The sequence below is a fragment of the Equus przewalskii genome, chromosome 12 (genome assembly GCF_037783145.1).
Source record: "Equus przewalskii isolate Varuska chromosome 12, EquPr2, whole genome shotgun sequence".
Classification (NCBI taxonomy): domain Eukaryota; kingdom Metazoa; phylum Chordata; class Mammalia; order Perissodactyla; family Equidae; genus Equus; species Equus przewalskii.
Genome location: NC_091842.1, coordinates 21,583,338 through 21,603,608, shown reverse-complemented (window position 1 = coordinate 21,603,608; position 20,271 = coordinate 21,583,338). Strand labels below are relative to the sequence as shown.

The window sequence follows — 20,271 nt, the reverse complement described above, 5'->3', positions numbered from 1 at the left end:
CTTCCTCCCCACGGCTTGGGAGGTGTTTGTCTCGATGTGCTTCTTGGTAGAGGGTCAACAGCAGCTTTTCAGCCATAACTCCACCAACTGGCCTTCCTCCCCAGAGTCCTGAGGTTGACCTGATCCCCACTGGGTGCGAGGGAAGAGACCCCACCGGGTGCCAGGACACTGGAGGACTGTGTGATTTGGGGCAAGTCGTCACCCCTGTTGGGCCCTCCATTTCCAAATCAGAAAAATGAGAGGCTTGGACTGGACCTGACAGCTCCCATTTCAGAGGCAGAGAAGGGCGGGACGGCAGAGCGGTCAGGAGCTGCAGACTGCCTGCTTAGACTCCCAGCTCTGCCCTCCCTCGCTGTGTGGCCTTGGGCCAGTAACTTCCCCTCTCTCTGCTTCAGCTCCTCGTCTGTAAATCAGCAATACATGGAAATAGGAACCACCTCATCAGATTGTTCTGAGGATCAAATGATTGAATATTCGTGAAGTCCTTAAAACTGTAACTGGCATGTAGATGCCTCCACAGATCGGAGGCATTACCAGCATTACCAGGCACCTTACCTTCTATTAAGGTGCGTGTACGTTCTCTCTCTTAACATCACAAAAGCCTGGGGGGGGGGGGGGGTTCTGTTATTACTATTTAAAGAGGAGGAAACAGCTCGGAAATGCTAAATGACTTACCCAAGGTCACACAAGCAAGAAGGGGAGAAACTGCCTGCTTAGAGGGGCTATTTGACCCCAGAGCCTGTGACTTTAACCATCATGCCCTTCGAACGCTGACGTTCTCGACCCGTTTCCCAATGTGTCACCCCTGACAGGACGTGTGATGATTTTAAGTCATATGTGAACAGTCTGGCTAAATAATATTATGCATTATTTTTGTGGTCACCTTCTGTTCGTGGCAAGGGAATATAGGCTTTCCATTCACTCAAATTTATTTAAGTAAAAAATTAAGTCCATTTTTTTAAAAAGTAGTGTGACGAGGGCTGGCCCCGTGGCCGAGTGGTTAAGTTCGCGTGCTCCGCTGCAGGAGGCCCAGTGTTTCGTTGGTTCGAATCCTGGGTGCGGACATGGTACTGCTCATCAAACCACGCTGAGGCAGCGTCCCACATGCCACAACTAGAAGGACCCACAACGAAGAATATACAACTATGTACCGGGGGGCTTTGGGGAGAAAAAGGAAAAAAATAAAATCTTTAAAAAAAAAAAAGTAGTGTGACAGACATTATTATTGCTGAAAACATTTGCTTCTCTTCCCTGGCGAGGAGAGTACATTTCTGCCCGTTGACGTCAAGCTTGGCCCCCTGACTTGCAGCAGCCAATCTAGCCAGTGAAGTGTGAGCAGAAGTTGTAGGACCAGGCACAAAGTTTACCATATTCTGTCTTCCTCTTCCAGCAGTGTTCCCAATAGAGGCTGCTCCTTCCGCCTGGGTCCTGGAGTGAAGAGGACCTGAGGCAGGGCCACAGGCAGCCCACACTGCCCACACGGCAGAGGGAAGAAACGTAGCCTTTTTCTTGTGAGGCACCACGATCTGGGGATCATTTGTTACTACGGCATAACTCGGCCTATCCTGGCTGATACAGATGGTAAAGAAATCAAAGTGCAGGTGGCGCCAAGAAATGGTGAGACTCATGAAGGTGAAACTTGAATGCATGATGGGAGTTTGGGACTCAATCTACAAAGTAAGGAGAGCGGAGAGCTGCGAGTATCCTGCCCTCACCGCAGCCACTCTGCAACTCTCACGGCCCCCACCAGCTCTGGGCTCCCCTGGCCCAGCTTGGGACAGAGAGGAGCAAGGTGTCCCAGGGCACTCACCCAGGCGCCTCTCTGTGCTCAGCTGGCTCACTTGTCCTCTGTCCTCTGTCCTCAGGTGTCTTTGATGGGGATGGGAAAGGTGGTTCTGGGTCTTTGAGCTGCCAAGGCAGCAGCCGTCTTGGGCCTTGCAGACTTTGCCTCTTCCTTCCTCTACACCCATCTTCACGGGCTGCCGGATGGCGGAGTGGGAGTCCTGGGATCTCCCCATCAGCTTTTCTGGAATGGTGAGGGAGACCCCTGGAAAAGGGAAGAAGGCTCCAGTAGGCAATTAAGTGATACCATGGGAAGAGGAGGGGTTTTGGGAGCAGACAGACCTGAAAATTCTGGCTCTGCCACTTTGCAGCTGTGTGACCTCGGGCAGTCTCAGTTCTCTCATCTGTAATCCTGGGAGACTAACGCCCTCCTGACAAGGGCAGTTGGTGTCTTCCCTCCTTTCAACTTCATGCAGTGGGAGGCGTGTGCCCCTCCCCCAGGTCCCAAGGCTCTTCTGCACAGGACTGTCCCTCCCCAAGGCGCCAAGACTAACATGGTGGCCCCACGAGACCGGGCACATGAGTCCTGGTCGCTGCTGTAACCCAGCACCTAAATATTTGTTGAAAGAATAAAATGGAGTCTCACATCAATAAACAGAATGTCCAGACCCAGACCAAAGTATTCATCAGACTGCGAACTTGATTTTCCATCAAATCTTGAGGCTCTCCCAGGCCAGGCCTCTGTCTGACAGGAGGTTAGCCCTGGGATGGGACAACGACTGGCTTCTCCTGCCTCCACTCTGCCTGCCCCTCCTGGAGCACGGAGACTTCCCCCTTCTGGGGCCGGTGCACGGAGAGGGAGGGGGCAAGGCGGGAGGAAAGGTATTTCCTTGAACTCCTTGAACTGGAATTCCTGCTGTGCCAGCTGGCCTTGCTCGCTCCACACCCAGCAGATGTTCAGTACTGTTGCTTCCTCAGGGGACTTGCCAGGGCTCTGCAGTTCCCTGCTGGGGCCTCTCCAGCTGACATCTCCCTGCACCTGCGTGGATGCATCTCTCCCATGAGAGCTCTTCCTCAGCCCTGTGCATTCACCTCCCTATTCCAGGAGGCCCTGTCGGATGGGACCCATGATGATCCTGTGTCAGGTCTCTCTCCCGTGGCTAGTCCACAGGAAATAGCCACACACCTCTTGTCCTGACAAACTCTGGGAGTGCAGGCTGAACCCAATGGGGCTTTCCTAGTCCCAATGGCTGCTTTAGCTTTCTTGGGGGTAAACTGAGTCAGGCACTGGTGTTCCATGTCTCCCAACTGCATGCAGTAAACACATTTCAAGCTCTCCAGGAGCGAGCAGTGCTCACCAAATATCCGTGTGCTCCCGTGTTTCCCAGACTCCCTTGCAGTTGGATTGAAGCCGTGTGATGAGTTCTGGCCAATGAAGTGAACAGAACTTCCATGTGTCCCTTCTGGACTGAGGCATTTAAGAGCCAGATGCTTCCACCATCTCTCTTTCCTGCCTCGAAGGCCATGTGTTCCAGACAGCACCACTGTAAGACAGAAGAGGATAGCCTGAACGGCGCCAGTCTTCGACCTGAGCAGGAAATAGAGCTTTGTGGGGTTAAGCCACCGAGATTTCTGGGCCTATTTGTTACTGCAGCAAAGCCTGTCCCATCCTGCCTAATAGGCCACACGTGCTAGTCTTACATCTGTTCTCTGCACACCCGTCTCACATTTAAGATGAAGAGGGCAGGCATCCTTGACTCCCTAAGATAGGGAGAGGATAAGGCTCTCAGGACAGCTTCCTCACAAATCCTGTGCCATCCTCTTCATTCTCAATTCTTTTCTAATTCTGAAGTTGGTAAAAGAGGATTGAGAGCTGTGGTATGTTTCTAACTATTTCACCTGAAAGTCTGCACACAGTGAATTGGCACCTCTCTTTGAAACTGCACATCTGTCTTATCTTAGTGCCTAATGGAAACATCAACTGTAACATCCTGTTACACGAGACTGTTGTGCAGATAACAAGATTGAATCAGATTCATTTCCATTCCATGAGGGAAGTTACCCTAAGCCAGGAACACCCATGACCACATGTAATCCTTCCCACAGCTCTCGGAGACAAGCCACTACTCTTATGATCCCCATTTTACAGACGAGGAAACTGAGGCCCGGCGAGGTAAGTGGCTCGCCGAAAGGCACATACTAGAAAGCAGCAGAACAGAGATTTGAGCCCAACTCAGACTGAGGCCAAAGCCCTCCCTGGCCTGAAGTTCTCCAGTAACCAAATCAGGAGGTCAGTCCCCTGACAGCGAGCGTCTGATGGCTGATGGTCAACCATAGTGATGCAAGACCAACATCTGTACCCAGGTCCCTGTCACCAAAGCTGGTGACCACACTGACTCCATGTTTGTTAGGCACCTATACCTAGTAGGGACATGATAATGTCAGCATGCTCTTGCATCCACAGGAAAACTAACCGAGTTAATTAGCCTAAAAAACAGCCTAGTTAATTTCCTCCCGAGGAGACCCCTTCTCCCCGGCAGGTCTGGCAGGCAGGGCCAAGCTTTCTCAGGATTTGCACGCACGCACACCCACGTCCACGGCTGTCCCTCCAGAAGCCGCATCTGCTTTACACCTCAGTGTCCTCGGGAAGACCTGATCTTGCCTCCCCCCGCCAGTGCCCAGCAGCGCCATCCTCCCTCGGCGCTCGCTCCAGACGTGTTATTCACGCTGAACTCATCTGTCCTGAACGCAGATGTAAGATGTGATTCCCCAAGAATTCAAATGTAATTTAAAGTTGTTTTCCAATATCTAATTTGCCTTTTATTTATCTAGGGCAATATTTCAGTGGGAGCCTCCCAGCCAAAGTGCCGGCATTTGTTTACCGTGCCAGGCCCAGCCACGGTGGAAAGCCACACGCCCAGACACAGACATTACCGATTAAAAAAGTAATTACAACACTGAACAAGGCCTTAAATAAAAGTGAAAATGCAGGAGACAGGAGGGGAAGCAAAAACATAAATTGGGAACAATGCCATTTTCCCCAGACATTTTGTGATATTTGCAGCCTGCCTGGCACTGGCGCCCTGCCCTGGCTGCTTCGGATGTGAGCAAAGCAACCGGCAGGGAGGGATGAGACAGCTCTGCCCTGCAAAGAGCTGGAAAGGAGTTCCTAATGGTCAGAGATCACCTGTCTGCCTGTTCACCTGTCCACCTTTAAGTTTAATGTCTTTCTCTAGTGAGAACCCTCTCAAACTGGTTTTCAGGGAAGGAATTAGCATACTATATTATGATGGGCGGTCAAAATCCAACCCAATTCAAACTGACTTAAAGAGAAAACAGGTATGTTCTGGCTCATGAAAGACCATCAGCAGTGTTAGCTTCAGGCACAGTTGGATCTAGGTGCTCAAAATCTTCAAGAATTTCTCTGTCTGTATCTCCTGCCTCTGCTGTCTGCAGAGTTGGCTTCATTCTCAGGTTTTCTCCACCTGGTAGTTTAAGATAGACTCCCGGAAGCTTTGAGCTTACATCTTACCAGCTCAGCACTCCCAACAGAAAGAGAGTACTTCTCTTCCCATAGTTCTACAAAAATCTCAGGTCGGGCTGTCATTGGCCCTACCTGGGTCACGTGCTGATCCTGGAACCAATCACTGTAGCCAGGGAGTTTCAGTCCTCTGACTGGCCAGGCCTGAGTCAGAGTCCCACCCTTGAGAACAGAGGTAAGACCAGTCTTGCCCAAATCACATGGACTGAGAGTAGGGGAGGGGTGGTTCCCCAAAAGAAAACTGAGGTTCTGTGAGAGCTAAGGAGCAATGGGCAGGCAAACACAACTGATGTCCACCACAGAAACGAACAATTTCTGTCTGTTTCTGATAGCTAACTCTTACATGATCTCTAGACCAACTTTTCCGACTTGGGAGCATGGCGCGGCAGTCAGTGCTCCACTGTCGGGGGTGCAGTAGGACTGTCGTGTAAAATGTCAAACCGGTGGATTCCTCCCTCAACTCTGCCTGAAGAAACTGTCCATCACAGCATAGCATGACCAGGAAGAGAGGACCGTGCGTAATCACCGAGAGTAGCCGGCAGTGTCAGGACAGGCAAAAGCAAGTGGCCCTTCAAGTGGATTTCCTTCAAGATGGATGTAACACGAGCATCAAGGTTGGAATGAGTTGGAGAATTGCTAACTGCCCAATAATCAGGTCCTGGGGAGGCAGGAGGTAATAGTGATATTTAAAGTGCTCCTGGGTCCCGCTTATACCCGAGGAGTGACTGTGACTGTGAACTGACAGAGTTGGCCATAGAGACTTAACCTTGGGGCCAAATATGTGGAACTCTTACACCTCTGAAGGAGTCAGATCATCCTCTCTCCAAAGACATGCAGAATCTGGCCCCAGCACAGCCACGGAGCAGCACCCACGAGGCTGTGCAGGGCCTGGCTTCCACGGAAGCCACTTTGGCAACAAGAAGCAGCTGCGGCAGCACCAGCCAGACTCCGGTTCTTGCCATGTCTGCATTGGAGGTGGACAGATTCCCTTTGAAACTAAGAAATCGTTTGGGGTTCAGAGATCATTCAAGGGATGGGGGGCAGGAAAGCACCATAGGAGAAAGGTGATGAATCTCCTACTAGCAAGGCAGGTGAGAGGTGAGTGCTGAGGCTGTTGGGTGGAAAATGGAAGCTCTCTGCCTCACTCACACCCAAGGTGGTGGAGGGCTCTTGCTGATTCATGAGGAGTAAACAAGGGACGAGAGCAAGTTCCCTTCCTGGCACAGTGTAAATGCTACCATTGTCGTTGCTCGCCCAGTACCACGATCATCTTTACCACGTGCTGCCTCCTTTCACTCCATCCTTTCGGAAATTCCGTGAGGTTGATGCTCTCATTATTATTCATCCTCACAGGACAGATGAGAAGATGGAGGTTCAGAGAAATGAGGTGATCTGCCCAAAGTCATCCCATGCTGGAGCAAGGACTAGACCCCAGATTTCTTGCTTTCTCCTCTAGCATTTTCACTAACAAAAGGCTTTTCATTTGCGAAGGCAGTGGGCAGACGGACATAAGAACCTCCCGTTTATCAGGCATCCATCATGGGCTGGCGCCGTCCTCAGCACCTTCACAGTGTCAGCCCTTTCATCTTTCCCCACAGGCCTATGAGGTCGCTGTGTTATTATTAACCCATTTTATTACGGAAAATGGAGGCTCAAAGAGGCGAGGTGCCATTCCCTGCGTTATGTTACCAGTTTGAGCCTCTGCAGGGATTCAGCATGAGAAGAAACCAGAAGTTCTCCAGGAAGAGAGCTCCCTGCTCCACAAGGCTGGCAGAGTCTCACCCCGCCCCCTCCCCGAGACTGCACTGGGCTGCCCTTCGCTTCCCGGAAATCTCATCTACGCACACTCCAGGGCCCTCTGCCACCTGGGTCCATCCAAGAGGAGAGATGTCGGGGATAAAATTGTGATTCGGGGGATTCCGAGGTAAAGAGAGAGACAGACAGAGACTGAGAGAACTGACAGTGAGTGGGGAAGGAAGGAGGACATGCAGGCAGAGGAGAGAAGACAGAGACAATGGACAAGGAGGAATGGAGAGGAAGCCAGCGGGAGAAACAGGGAGTGGGACAGGAGGTGGCAGAGGAGGAGCGGAAAGCGGAGCTGGGTGTAAACATACATAACTTTTGTAATAAAGGAGAAACTGCAGTTCTTTGTTAACTATAGTCAGTCCCTACTCTGTACCCGTCTCTGTACTAAGCATTGCAAAAATAAGGCCCTTACTCTCAAGCGTGTGTGTGAACAATTGTAAATGGATCGATGCGCGATCAATGCTCTGATGAGGAGGAACCAGATTCCACCCAAGACGCCAGGTAAGCCTTCACTCAGCTGCAGGTGGGGTGTCAAGAGGGTGGGACAATTTTCCATGCGGACAAGGGGAGGAAAGGCATTCCAGACAAAGGGAACAGCATACGCAAAGACCCAGGAATATGAGAGAGTGCATGGAGTCTGGGAACGGCGAGGAGCTGTGAAGGCTGCACGGAAGAACGGGACGGGGCCGGGAACAAGGCAGGGTTAGATCACGCTACAAATGAGATTTGATCTTAAAGACCAGAGTCTAGAACTGTCATTAAAGGATCCCTGAGAGTTTGCTGATTTACACCCAGGGATTTATGAGTGCTCGGTAAGAACTTGTAAAATTTTGGTGTATTCCCCAAATGCTAGCACATGTGGGATCATCTCCCTGACAACCAGCACGAGTGTCAGTGGCCCTGTGATGGTTTTGTCTGTGATCACTTTAGGGTCTAGTAATAAGGTGTTAACTGTCCCAGAACAAGGGGCAAAGAAAAGGGGTGCACTAGACACGTAAATGATGTGTTCGCGCCAGATAGAGGCCAGTTGATGGCTTGCTATGACCAACAAAGAGAAGAAAGGGTGGGAAAGTCCAGTCTCCACACCGTCCGTAATGAAGGCAGTTGACCTCAGAAGAAGCTGTGCCAGACAGCAGCCTATTTTTACTAAGTGGCAGTTTAGTTTCAGCAAAATAACATCATCAATCAGATTAAGTAAATAACATAATTTGAATTTTATCACTTTTACTCGTACTTAGTTTCTAATTTGCTTTAGTCTTATAGTTGTTTATGAACTTCTTTCGACATTGATTCTAAAACATAATTTTGTCATATTTTGACTCAAGTTGGGATGCATCTTAAAATCTATAGCCTCGTACAATTAAAATTGACAGCACTTTTTCCCTCTTACTGCTGTACAAAATAATAATGCACCTTACAACGGATGGCACTTTAGATTCAGTGAAACATAGGATATGCAGAATGCATTGATACTAGTTTTGTTTGTAAATAACTAAAAAACATTAAAACAAAAAATGTGTAAGTCAATATGGGGTCCATCGAATGTTTTCCATAGAAACAGTTTATGCAGTACTCAGGTTGGAGTATTACTGATGACGGTGAGGCAGTGAGAAAAGTTTTAATCACAGAAGTCAGATTTCAGTATTAGAAAGATACTCCAGCACTACACTAGATAGAAATAGAGAGGCCAGTCTGCAGCAGATCAACTGAGAAATTATGAGGACCTAAAGAGAGGAGCTTTAGATAAGGGAAGATGAGGACATAGCTTGAAGAGCTATGCGGGAGGTAGAACCAATAGGATTCAGTGATTAATTAGATGGGTAAGGGCGAGGATGTGTGGAGAAGGAAAGACGGAAAGGGAAGACCCAAGGATGATGCTGGGTTTCTGGATGGGAGGGAGTAACATCCCCGAGGTACAGAAAGGTAATGAAGGTTGAGATGGTCTAGTTGTGGCAGCGATGATGGTGATAGTGATAATGGTATTGAAGGCTGCGGGATGATGGGGGTAGTGGTGGTGGTGGTGATAATGGTGATGGTGGAAATGATAATGACAGAGGTGGCGGTGATAAAACTGGCTAAAGTAGTAATAATGGTAGTGATAATGGTGATGGTGATGATGGCGGTGGTGGTGGTAGTGACAGAGGTGACAAAAGTGGGGATGACAGAGGTGGTGGGGGCAGTGGCGATGGTGTAACGGTGGTGGTGATGGTGGTGATGATAGACATGACGGAAGTGGTGATGAGGGAGGTGGTGGCGGTGATAATAGTGATGATGGAGGTGATGGAAGTGGAGTGGTGGAGGTAATGTTGGCAGTGGTGGAGATGTGATGGTGATAAAACTGGTTTAAGTAGTGATAATGGTAATGGTGATAGTGATGGTGATGTTGGTAGTGATGATGATGATTAATGTAGTAGAATTATAATCATGTTATCACCAGGAGGCCGAGAAGTCAAAGTGGCCACACTGGGGATTGGCCTCTTCAGCTGCCCCATCTTGACACCAGGCACCTTCTGGGGAAGACCCTGCCTTCTGCAGCCCTCATCCGTGAAATGAAAATCATACCTCTCTCCTCCTATCATGACAGTAGGAATCACTCGCACTCTCTAATCACTCAATGGGGACTAAATTATAAGTGAACCCTGGAACCACCGGATTCCCCCCACAGCAGGGAATATCTATTATTTACCCATAAAAATATTTCAAGGGTTATTAGCATGTAAACTGTGATTAATTAAATTCACAAAAAATGTTTCCAATGCATGCAAATGAAGTGGTTCCTGCTGGGTGAGGTGTCACTCTCTCGGCAGCTGCTGGAGGAGACAACTGGGGACCAGTTACTCAACTCATCTCCTAGTCCAGCAACTTCAGAAGAAATAAAACTACAGGGTCCATCTCAAACGTGGTTCAGCCTGAGCTCTTCTAGACTCATCCTTCTAGGGCAGGTCTACACAATTAGGCTAAGTTTGGATACTACTTTCCCTATGTGGGAATTTATTCACACCCGTGATCCCTGAAGAGGCCTGAAGGTCATGGAGCTTGAAAGAACCAGAAGGGCGAAAATCAACTCTCTGACCACTGAGTCCAGGAGAAGGCCAAGAGAGCTCAAAGTTACATTGACTCCTTTCCAGGGCTTTCTGTATGCAACCCTGAATTCTTATAAGGTTTTCATGAGGCAACAAGACCTTGGATTGCACACTCAAAGGCCCTGGGCCCAGAACCAGTGGCCAGAAGAAAGGGGCAAAGGAAGATGGGGGGCCAGACTGAGTTGCATATAGCGACCTCCAGGATTCAAAGGGTTGCCCATCGTCTCTGTCTTTTGAGCCTCCAGAGATCCACCTGGCTGCTGTGTAGGCATTTGCTGCCACAATGGGCCCACCAAGGTTTCGATTATCCGAGAACGTGTCCGGGCGCCCAGTGCCCACCCTGCTGCAGACACTCCTCAGCCAGGGCCGCTCTCCTTGTTGTTTCTCCCGAGCCCAGCAGTGCCCACCTCTGCACAAACACTCGCCCCCATCGGGTTGTCTGGAGAAAGAAAGGACTGTGTGTGCCTAGATGGAAGTCTCAGCGGGATCAGTGCCTCAGACACATGCTCTCTCCTACTGGGACCCACCATATCCAGATGCAGCTAACACTTACCCACAGCAGGCCACACACTCAGTTGTGCATTTTTACCTACAGTCCTGTAGGTCATGACATTACTCAGATTTTCCAGATGAGGAAATGGGGTCAGCCACGCCTTGAGGACACCCACTCTACCAGATGCGTTGGACAAGAAACGCAAACTCCCCAACACAGGCCACAATGCCCCACCCTGCGGCCAGCTGCCGACATAACAAGACGAGGCCGACAGCTTCTCTCTCCCGCAGAGTACTTCCTTAATGATTGGGGGTGGCCTTGGCCCAGTGTCCTGAAACCTGACTGCTCATCCTCTGCGCCGTTTCTCCCAGAGGCCCATGAGACTGTTAGGAGTGGGGCGGCCTGGAAGTTCTCAGATGCAGCTCCTCGAAGAAGGGGAGAGGGCCTTTCTGAAAGAATGAAGCCTTGGGTGGGATTAGGAGGGGGAGAGGGAAAGACTGATGCCCAAAGTCAAGACAATGGACTCAGGGAGAGCAGGCCTGGCCCAAAAGGGGTCACAGACAGACACATAACTGTCCTTAAGCCCTGGGACCTCAAGCAACCCCAACTCAGCACCCCTCCCCAGCAGGCCTGAAGAGCAGTGCACCCGGATACCGGGCCCCTCCAGACACCAAGGAACCCACCAGGGATGGCGTCCAGGCAGCTGCAGGTCTGTGAGGGGGAGTTTTGACAAGTGAGGGTTTCAGGGGCCCGAGAATAACCACAGAGAGGCCTAATAGTTAACAGAATTGGAAGAAACAAGACAGAACCCCAGCAGGAAAACTTTCAAATCTGCTCTGTGTGGAAAGCACTCCCTGATGCTCTCTCCATGCAGGAGGGTCAACAATCCTCGACTGTCATCGTCAGGTGCCTTTCGTCCTGGTGTGTAACCAAGCTCTTGGAAAGACTCCCCCTCTGCTATTTCCCCACATTGTCCCTGCCCATAGGACCCTGCCCCGTTACCTCACAAATAACTTCTGGGTAACCTGGGGTCTTCACAAACTCAAGGCTGACATTGCACTTGACTGGGCTGGTGTCATGGATGACGGTGGTGGTTCCAAAACCCGGTGGGTCATCCAAGCCACCTGGGGATAATTTTTTCCTGTTATTAACAAGAAAGGTATATGTCAGAGAGATAAATGGTCATAAACTGAAGCAGTCAGAGGGCATAGAGTCAAAAGGTAATTTTCCCACCTAACCCAGTCACCCTCTCCCCATTTTCAATCCCCACAGGCGACACTGTAACAATGTTGGGGTATCCCTTCTGGAGAGAGTCATGTATAAACAAGCAGACATGAGGCTACCTCCCGACTTCTCCCCACTTCAAGTGGAGACGCATCATAAAGACTTTCACCATCTTGCTTTTTTCACTTAATAATTCATTGGAGAATATGCCATAACAATATGTGTACATCTGTCTCATAATTTTAAACAGCTATGGACAATCATAATTTATTTAATGGGTCCCCTTCTGATGGCCTTTAATAAGCTATTCAATGTGTCCATTTAATCCTCACAACCACCTCGTGAGACACATGGGTTATGCCTATTGAACAATTCAATGCAATTCAAAGGCCACGTCCGAATAGGAGTCCTGTGATGTTGTGATTTGCAAGAAATAGACCTTTGGTCTTCATCCTCTTGATAAGGTTGCTAAAGGTGTCTTGATGTGCGTAACAAACCCCTTTCGACCACACCTGAGTTTACCTTGATGAGGCGACTTTTGGAAAGCCCTTAGGTGGCCTAAGGATGAGGGCCGGTTGCCAAGGAACCAATCACGTGACTAGAGGGTTGGAACTGTCAGTATCAGCCCCAACCTCCTGAGAGGGGAGGGACTGGAGGTCGAATCAGTCACCAATGGCCAATGAGTGGATCAATCATGCCCATGTAATGAAGCCTCCATCAAAACTCCAAAGGACCGGGTTCAGAGAGCTTCCAGGTTGGTGCTTCTCTTCCATCTGGCTGGGCCTGAGTTAGATCCTTTTATGACAAACCAACAATCTAGTCAGTAAATGAGAACTAGTTTCTCTAAGTTCTGTGAGCCACTCTAGCAAATTAGTGGAACCCAAGGAGGGCGTGGTGGGAACCCCTCACTTACAGCCAGTGGATCAAAAGCACAGGTGACAACCTGGACTTGCTGTTGGTGTCAGAAGTAGGGGCAGTCTTGTGGGGCTGAGCCCTCAACCTGTGGAATCTGATGCTGTCTCTGGGTACACCATCAGAACTGAGTTGAGTTGCAGGACACCCAGCTGAAGTCGCAGAACTGCTTCATGTGGGAGAAAGAACCCACGCGTTGGAATTGGTGTCAGAATTATAAATCCTTATCCTAGCCACACCGTAGAATTCCCCAGGAGCCAGACTGCCCCTCAGGGGTTCTGGTCCTGGTACCTAACTCTCCCTGCTCCCCGCTCTGGCCTCAGCTGCTGGAGTCTGAAAGGGCTGGCCGGGCTTTGTGGTGATCAGTCAATCCGTTTTTATTTTGTATTAAAGTTGCTGTTACTGCCCGCTGCCACTGTCTCCAGGCTATTTCTCGGGACATAAACCTTTATGGCTCTCCTCTGCCACTGTTTCTCAGGGTGGCATTTGACTCCACCCAGGAGACCTGGAGATGTAGCAGCCTCAGTGGCAGCGACCATAACCGAGCAGTTAACCCTATAGGACGCCTGGCAGGCTGCCCTTCCCAGCTGGGTCTGGCGGCCTTTGGTCCAGTCCCCTCAGTGAGGATTTGGAGCTGGGTACAAACGCAGAAAAGCACACCATGAGGGGTAGAGAGGATGGAGACAGATACGGAGAGAGGCAGGGATGAGAGCTGTGCCCTCATCCCGCACTGTACAAAGACGACCGGCATGAATTGGCTCAAGAGCATTTTCAATCAGATAAATAAATAAATCATTTATGAAGACACTGCTATCAATGAAAAGAGTTGCTATTGTTGAATACCTACTGGATGCCAAAGGTAACAATAGAGATTGTAAACTTTACCCCAAACCCTGGCTCCAGGAGACAGGTTTGAGAGCCTTGCCTCCCGCCTCCTTGCCGGTTGACCTCACAGTAAAGCTCTTTCTTTTCTCAAAAGCCGGTCCACAGAATTGGCTTCTATGTGCATCGGGTAGCGAGCCTGTGCTCAGTAACAACCTCATCTCTGGTTCCCTTGGAAACCCTACAAGGAGTCATTATTGTGAAGAAACTACAGCCCAGGAATCAAGTGCCCTTGCCCCAGTTTATCAGTCAGGTATAGGTAATAAACAATCCCAAAATCTGTGGTAATAACCAATCCCAAATATCTCAGTGGTGGAAAACAACAGGAGCGGAAGTTCAGCTCTCGCTCAAACTCCGTGTCCACGGAGGGCTGGCAGTGACTCTGGCGTGTGTCACCTTCTTTCATGGACACTCTGCTCCGTCATAAAGATAGGCCATAAAGGATGAAGGACCTACTCCCCAATGACGTGCAGGTAAATGTTTAATAACGGTTCCCTGGGGGAAAATGTATGTGTATATAGACATATAGACAGAGAGAGAGAGATAAAGATACTTGTATTTACTATAAATTTTGCTGATATAAAGGATGTGTAGTGTAGAGTTTATATATAATAATAAAATGTCTAGTACTCTTTACAGGAAGTTCCATACAGCCAAATGATCCTCACAGGATGCTTTCGCTGACTTTTACTGAACTCTTACATTTGTAGCCCCCTATAGTTACAATGCAACTATGACTTGACAATTTATGTTGCTATTTATAATAGCAGCTACCAATAGGACACTTTTTAGTTTAATCTGCCTTTTCTCCACCACATTCTCAAGTCTAGACAATCAACGAAACAATGAACAAAGCCCTGATTTGTAGTGTTTGTCAATTTCTGTGGTATAAATACTTCCGCTGTGGCCGATTTCAACCTAATGAAGGTCACCGAATGTGGAGCTGGAGACGTGTGGCACCATTACCTAGCATTCCCGCCATACAGGTACAAGAGACACAAATGAGCTCAAGAACTCAGGTGATGGTGAAATGTAGTAAAACCATTAGGAAGTGATGAGTGTGGGGTATTTATTACCTTTGTTTTTAATAAAATGTACTTAAGTATAAGTTTACATAATTTAATTTTTAATGATGACTGTGTTTAATAACTGGCTCACAACATTCTGAGCATTTAATAATCGGCTCCCGGGGGCGGATAGAACCCAGCTCCAGCACCGCAGCCGCTCCGCAGCTGCCAGGAGGGCTGCCCTCAGCTGTCATCCTTCTCCAGGAATTGCTCTCAGCTGAAGAGCTCCTTCTCGCCCAAGACCGCATCCCCTTCCCGGGGTAACTCACATCCAGTGAGCAGTTGACACGGGGGTGTAAAAGCTCAGACCACTGCCCCAACTTGTGACATCTCTGAAGAACCACCCAGCTGCAGAGCTCTCTGTGTAGCCCAACTTCTCCGTCTGCTCAATCCTCCTTCCTTCCCTTCCCCCAGGAGGGCAGCTCCTAGAGCACCCAGGAAGCTCCATGCAGGTTTATTTCCATCTCAGAGGCCGCTTCCCAGGAAGCCCAGCCTTCGCTCTGGGGTCCAGGTTGACGGGGCAGCACCACCTGGAACATTTGTTGGCCATGATGGCAGAAGGAAAGAGGTCTCTGAAGGGTCTCACTTCTGCTCACAATCCATTGGTCGGAGCGAGTCACATGATCCTACCCACCATCCTACTTAGTTCCCCTAAATTGGGAGATCCAGAACATGCAGCAAACAGCCCTGGTGATTACCAACCATACAGCTGTGGGCTGGAACTCCAGGTCTCTGACCACAGACCCTGTGCTCTTTCCTCCAGGACGTTTGGGGACTAAGGCTCCTTGCTAGGTCCTGAGAATATGAAGATGAATAATATTTGTTCCCCACCCTGAGCTCTACTCTGAAGCACCCACGACACTAAAGCTGATATACAGACTGTCAGGTCAGAAATCCACCAAGAGGGGACTAACGTCAGTGCTGATGCTGCTGGCATCGTGTTTGCTAACGTCCCATTGGCCAAAGGCCATCACATAGCAAAGCTCAAACCCAAGATTCAGAGAACTAGAACTCCCTTCTCAATAGGAGAAGCGTATCGCATACAGGGATAGAAGATGGTGCCCGATTTTGTTGTCATCTACCACAGCGATTGAGTCAACGAATAAATGAATGAACACAAAGGCAGAAAGGGACTAACGGAAAGGGATGTCCAAGTTCAGCAGGTCCATGTGCTCGGCTGAACCGGCCCTCTGCAAACGCTCCTCCCCACCGCCCGGCTAGCCAGGGGAGGAGACACACACTGTGTGGTCCCCAGGCCTCTGTGCCCCCCGCTCCCAAATCTGCATGCCTGCCTCTTGCCCAAGCCATCCCTCTGCCCACCTGAGCATTCTTCCGAATCCCCACCGTGCCCCTTGTGACGCGCAGCGCGGGGAGCGTAATTGCGGTAGTGATTGCTTACAGCCATTACATTAAGTTTCAAAATGCTCCCTTCAAATTGAACAATGTTTTTTCAAAGTCAACAGCTGCTTCACAGCTTGAATGCAACCGTTAGGATAAATTAAATAAAAAGGGTAATAAAATCACAGTCTAAATTTAATTTCTGAAGAGTGCATAGGCTCAGAAAAACAGCATTTAAAAAATGTCTCTAAAATGCAGCCAGAAAAGCAGAAGTTAATTCACTCCCTGATTATGTAAGCTAATGGGCACACTGGCGCAATTGACCACATAATTGCCCTGGTGTGGACAAAGCCCCAAGCTCATCCCAGCGCTCTCCTGTTCAGCCCACAGGCTCCACGTGGGAAGGGGCTATTGGACAGGGGCTTGTCTATGCAGATGTCCCCACAAACAGGCTCAGAAAAGGGTCCCTGTTCCTTGTAGCAAAATAACAATGAAGATGAAGTCCACAGCCAGCCCCCGTCCCACCCCATCTTCCCGTTACCTGCAGCCACCTGGAGCCACCCGGCAGCGGCCGGAGCTAATGTGCACTTGCCTGTATGCAGGTTGCAAAAGTTAGCCACTGAAAGCCTACCTCTGAAGGGTAGCTGAATAGACCACCCAAAAATATGCCACTTTGGCATAAGGATTATTTTGAGCTAAAGAAAGAACAGGCATGAGAAAAGCTCTCTGCTCTCCCCCATTTGCCGAAACCCAGGACAGAAATTTGTCAGGGTTTCCCCCTCCACTCTTCCAGGAGGAACAGAGGTTAGTCACCAGACACAACTCCACATCCTTATGAGAAGAGAGAGGCACCAGAATTATCTCCAGAACAAACCTGACGAACTAGTCCTCATCTTCCATTAGTTTCCCCACGTAGTTACCTTCCCACAACTTGCCAGCCTAGAAACAAAAGTCCTTTTCCTTTGTCAGGTCACTTCTCAAGCAATGTATTCGTCTTTTGCCGAGATGCTATGTAAGCCCGCATTCTAACCCCGCTTTGAGGTACTCAGCACTGGGTGGTCCCATGTGTGTGCTTGATGTACATGTCAACAAACTTCTGTTTGTTTTTCTCTTGTTAATCCGGTTTTTCTTGGTCTATTCACAGGGCCCCAGCCAACGAATCTGAGACAAGTAGAGAGAAAAAGAATTTTTTTCTTCTCCTGCACCTCGAAGGCAACTCACCTTGTGAGCCACCTAGAAAGACCCGTCCAGCACTTCCCAGGTTCCAGCCTAAACACCAGTCCCACCTCTACCATTTATTTGCCGTGTGATCTGCTCATTTCTTGGAGCGTCAATTTCCTCCTCCTCCGTAAAAAGGGAACTCATTCATTCTTTCATACAGTCAATAGATCGTTACTGGGCACCTAGTCGAAGCCAGGCCCTTCCCAGGTACCCGGGAGACAGCAGTGAGCCAGTCAGACAGAAATCCCTGCCTGAAGGGACATACATCCTAGTGGGCGAGACAGACAATGAACATCATCAGGAAGCTGTGTGTATAGAACAGGAGAAGAGAATTCTAGTTTGGGGAAAAGAAAGTAGGAGAAGGTGGGATGAAGTATTGTAACTTTAAGTAAGAGGTTTGGGGAAGGCCGCACTGAGAAAGGCCGATTGGAGTGAAGGCCTGAAGGAGGGCAGCGAGCCAGCCCCACGGATACTGGGGGAAGAGAGTCCAGGCAGAGGGAAGAGAAATGCAAAGGCCCAGGCAGGAGTGTGCCTGGAGGGATCTGGAGGCAGCAAGGAGGACGGTGTGCCTGGAGCAGAGTCAGCAGGAGAGTGTAGGAGATGAAGTCAGAGCTCACAGGGGAGTGGGAGGGTCCCATTCAAAGGGCCGAGTCATTCATTGACCAGTATTTACTGAATGCTTAATACAAGTCCGACAGAGGGACGTGGTGAGCACTGAAGCAGATACAGCGACGGCAGCTCCTGGCACATAGGGAGCTCTCAGCAAATGTCTATTCTTCCTGCAAAGAGGGGGGTGCCCTGCACACTGGCCAGGGCGGGCAGAGACACTGTTCAGGAGAACCTGGGTCCTGGCTCTGTGTTCTCTCCCTGGGTGAGGATGCGGCCTCACTGCCAGCAAGGCTAGTTCCATACCTGTTAGAGGCTGAAGGCATAGACTGCCCTTGCCCGAGTGCCAGGTACCTGGGGCATTTCCTCCTGGCTCCATACCATGGAAGGTCTGTGTCACACCAAAAACACTGCTGTCCTCTCGGCTCTGAAAGGACAGTAGCTGCATGGAGAGGGGTGCAGGCAGCTGGTCCCCATGGAGGGAGCAGGAGAGGGCATGACAAACAGAAGGGGCTCCTGCTCTGGGGAGCCACCCCGTGCAGCCTCAGCTAAAGAAATCGGTCAGTTAGAGCAGGGTGTGCATGTGTGCACGTGCACACGCAGCACACGTATGTGGTCCCTTCCCTCCAAATCCGTAGCCCACCTGCAATGCTGCAGGTGCTTACTCTTTTTTTCCATTGTCACCACCCAGCCGGTGTACCCCGTTCCAGTCTCTACCCAAGTCGGCCACCAGGGGGCGCTCAATGCTCCCCTTTCCCCTCCCATCAACTATCTGGCCAAGAACACACACCACACACACACACACACTCCTGCCTCTCCATCCTCTCTCAGTTCTCACTCTTGAAAGTCCTGGTCCCAGGGCTGGCATGGCAAGAGGTAACCTGGGGTCTCCCCCTGCTTTTTAAGGACTTGCAGCCTGGAAGGCCTAGTGGGTCATACAGACCAATTCTCCAACAGCCCTGGGGCAAATGCTTCTTGTCCACTACTGTGCCCTAAGGGGGTCTTTCCTCACCTGAGTGATAAGGCCTTAAACAAAGAGCAGCAAAAGCTTTGTGCCTGGAGACTGGGGTGGATGAGACCCCCGGGTGCCCCGGCCCCCACCTGAGGCTGTGGCATAGAGGAGTCTATGGAGGGAGCCCTCTGGGCATCTTGTTGAAATGCAGACCGTGCCTCCGTCATTCTGGGGTGGGGCCTGAGCGTCTGCATTTCTAACAAGCGCCTGGATGTGCTGAGGCAGCCGGTCCAAGACCACCCTGAGTGGTAAGCATAGGGGCTGGTGTGCAGTGTGCATCCTCGTGGCTGTCACAATTCCCTCTCTCTCTCTCTCTCTCAGTGCAGATAGCAGGAATTCATTGAAGCAACATTAAGAAAAAAAAAAAGGAATACTTGAAACAACAGAACCCTCCATGTATAGGATACTGGTTAACTAAACCTTAGACCAACCGTCAGCAGGTGGAAAAGCGTAGGCGTTTACCACGCAGCTCTCTGAGAGGGGACGCCCTGACTTACAGGTGCCCGTTCCCGTTGTGCAGATACTTCCACCATGGCCAGTTTCAGTCGACCAACGTGACGTCCTCGGCTCCCGCAATTTCCCACCGTTTAACAGTTCAGAGCCGCTACAAGCTGCTTCCAGCACCCCACCAGCAGCTGTAAAAAATATTAACAACGAGGAAGCGCTCTCTGTGCTGATATGGAAAGAGCTCCAGAATATCCTAGAAAACGGAATAAAGCAAGATAGAGAGCAGGGTGGATAGTTTGCTCCCTTTGGGTAAAAGAGGGGGAGGGATACACACACGTGATTGCTTGTATTCGCATAAAGACCTACTGGAAGGAGACACAAAAAGAAATAAACATGGCCATCTAAGGTGGGGAGAGAAGGCAATGCACGTAAAAGGAGCGATGCGTTTTTGTAAATATCTTCTTATATTACTTTGATTTGGGAAGTGTTAAATACAATACAGCATCTATTCAAAACATTCAATTAAGAAAGAAAGCATATCTAAAAGGCAAGCAAGTGACTCTGACCTTCTTGTTGGGGCCACAGGTAGGAATTGCTCTACAACTCCTGAGGTGCAAGAGACATCCCGTATTTTTTTTTTTTTGCTTTTTCTCCCCAAATCCACCCTGTGCATAGTTGTATATTTTAGTTGTGGGTCCTTCTAGTTGTGGCATGTGGGACGCTGCCTCAACATGGCCTGACGAGCAGTGCCATGTCTGCGCCCAGGATCCGAACCGGCGAAACCCTGGGCCACTGAAGCAGAGCGTGTGAACTTAACCACTTGGCCACGGGGCCGGCCCCATATGTCCCATTTTCAT

The 20,271-nt window shown here is 49.8% G+C and overlaps 1 long non-coding RNA gene across 1 annotated transcript; it reads right to left on the bottom strand.

Moving 5' to 3' along the window:
* Positions 1-1,004: 1,004 nt before the first annotated feature.
* LOC139074950 (uncharacterized) lies at positions 1,005-17,515 on the bottom strand. The gene is made up of 4 exons (XR_011524980.1): positions 17,003-17,515; positions 11,708-11,846; positions 3,141-3,326; positions 1,005-2,047 (listed from the first exon to the last, which is right to left on the bottom strand). It is a non-coding gene; the product is annotated as an uncharacterized lncRNA (long non-coding RNA).
* Between the last annotated feature and the right edge of the window lie 2,756 nt (positions 17,516-20,271).